This window comes from Arachis hypogaea, chromosome 17, assembly GCF_003086295.3.
Source record: "Arachis hypogaea cultivar Tifrunner chromosome 17, arahy.Tifrunner.gnm2.J5K5, whole genome shotgun sequence".
Taxonomy (NCBI): Eukaryota; Viridiplantae; Streptophyta; class Magnoliopsida; order Fabales; family Fabaceae; genus Arachis; species Arachis hypogaea.
In genome coordinates, this window is record NC_092052.1 from 68,905,660 (window position 1) to 68,908,364 (window position 2,705).

At 30.6% G+C, this 2,705-nt stretch overlaps 1 non-coding gene across 1 annotated transcript; it reads right to left on the minus strand.

Annotated features, from left to right (window-relative positions):
• Window positions 1–2,597: 2,597 nt before the first annotated feature.
• On the minus strand, window positions 2,598–2,705 carry LOC112768288 (small nucleolar RNA R71). The gene has a single exon (XR_003185723.1). It is a non-coding gene; the product is annotated as a small nucleolar RNA R71 (small nucleolar RNA).

The following is a 2,705-nucleotide window of genomic DNA, read 5'->3' on the forward strand; positions in this document are numbered from 1 at the left end:
GAACGGAGTTGTGAATTCAAATAGAGCCAATTATTAAATTTCACACAAGTACAAAGAGACTGGTTCACAATTTCGTCCACCAAGTTTTTGGCGCCGTTGCCGGGGATTGTTTGAGTTTGGACAACTGACGGTTCATCTTGTTGCTCAGATTAGGTAATTTTCTTTTTATTTTATTTTCAAAAAAAAAAATTTTCAAAAATCTTTCAAAAATTTCTCATCTATTTTCGAAAAAAAATAAAAATGTTTTCAAAAATAAATTATTCTATGGCTTCAAAATTTTTAAGAATGAATTCTAGTGTTTCATGAAATATGTTGAATCATATCTGGCTGTAAAGCCATACCCAAACTACTTTGGGATTGGTATTCAACTAATCACTCCAGCCCATGTAATTATATGTTGCATCCTGGCTGGCTGTAGAGCCATGTCTCAATCCTTATACTCAAGAGAAGAGCTTCTTTGTCTTTCTTAGCCAATTGGCTGTTGAATGCAAGGAATGTCAGGCGTGTCATGTCTGAGTTACATACTAAAGCTTGGCTGGCTATTAAGCCATGCCTGACCCTTTGATTGGAGCTTTAGAGCATAAGATTCCTGGAATTCATATTAAAAATTTTGAATCCTTATTTTTCTTTTTTTTTTAAATAATTTTCGAAAAATATAAGTTAAAAATCTAAAAAAATCATAAAATCATAAAAATAAAAAATATTCTTGTTTCTTGTTTGAGTCTTGAGTCACATTATAAGTTTGGTGTCACTTGCATATGCATCTTGCAATTTTCGAAAATTTCATGCATTCATAGTGTTCTTCATGATCTTCAAGTTGTTCTTGGTAAGTCTTCTTGTTTGATCTTGATGATTTTTTGTTTTGTGTCTTTTCATGTTTATCATATGCATTCTTGAATTCTTAGTGCGTAAGCATTAAAGAATTCTAAGTTTGGTGTCTTGCATGTTTTCTTTGCATTAAAGATTTTTCAAAATTATGTTCTTGATGTTCATCATGACATTCAAAGTGTTCTTGGTGTTCATCTTGACATTCATAGCATTATTGCATGCATTCATTGTTTTGATCTAAAAATTTCATGCATTGCATAATTTTCATGTTTTTCTCTTGCATCATAAAAATTCAAAAATCAAAAAAATATCTTTCCCTTTTTCTCTCATCAAATTCGAAAATTGAGTTGACTTTTTCAAAAATTTTTAAAATCAAGTTGTTTCTTATGAGTCAAATCAAATTTTCAAATTTGAAAATCTTATCTTTTTCAAAATCTTTTTCAAAAATCAAATCTTTTTTAAAATTCTTAGTTATTTTCGAAAATTCCAAAAATATTTTTCAAAAATCTTTTTCTCATTTTAAATCATAATTTTCGAAAATAACTTAAACAATTAATGTTTTGGTTCAAAAATTTGAAGTTTGTTACTTGCTTGTTAAGAAAATTCAAACTTTAAGTTCTAGAATCATATCTTGTGATTTCTTGTGAATCAAGTCATTAATTGTGATTTTAAAAATCAAATCTTTTTCAAAACTAATTTCAACCATATCTTTTCAAAAATATCTTCTTATCTTATCTTTTTCAAAAATATCTTTTCAAAATATCTTTTCTAACTTCCTAACTTCTTATCTTTTCAAAATTTGTTTCAACTAACTAACTAACTTTTTGTTTGTTTCTTAACTTTTTCAAAACTACCTAACTAACTCTCTCTCTCTCATTTTTTCGAAAATATCTCTCCCCTTTTTCAAAATTTCTTTTTAATTTATTAATTATTTTAATTTATAAAAAAAAATTCGAAAAAATACTAAACTTTTCAAAAACTATTTTCAAAAATCACTAACTCCTTTTCAAAAATAAAATTCGAAAATTCCCTCCTTCTCTCCCATCTCATTCTGTTTATTCATTCATATCCTAACATCTCATCTCACATTCCAATCCTCACAGTTGTGTTTCTTCCTTTACATCACATCCTTTATCTTCCCCTCTTCTTCTACTTACAAAGGGATCCCTATACTGTGGTATAAAGGATCTCTATTATTATTATTATCATTTTTCTGTCCATTCTTCCTTGTATTATGAGCAGGAGCAAGGATAAGAACATTCTTGTGGAAGCAGATCCAGAACCTGAAAGGACTCTGAAGAGAAAATTAAAGAAAAGCTAAAATACAACAATCTAGAGAAAACCTTTCAGAAATTTTCGAACAGGCAGAGGAGATGGCAGGCGAAAATAATAATAATGAAAGGAGGATGCTTGGTGACTTTACTGCACCTAATTCCAATTTACATGGAAGAAGCATCTCCATTCCTGCCATTGGAGCAAACAACTTTGAGCTGAAACCTCAGTTAATTTCTCTGATGCAGCAGAACTGCAAGTTTCATGGACTTCCATCTGAAGATTCTTTTCAGTTCTTAACTGAATTCTTGCAGATATGTGATACTGTTAAGACTAATGGAATAGATCCTGAAGTCTACAGGCTCATGCTTTTCCCTTTTGCTGTAAGAGACAGAGCTAGATTATGGTTGGATTCTCAACCTAAAGACAGCCTGAACTCTTGGGATAAGCTGGTCACGGCTTTCTTAGCCAAGTACTTTCCTCCTCAAAAGCTGAGCAAGCTTAGAGCTGATGTTCAAACCTTCAGACAGAAAGAAGGTGAATCTCTCTATGAAGCTTGGGAAAGATACAAACAGTTGACCAAAAAGTGTCCTTCTGACATGCTT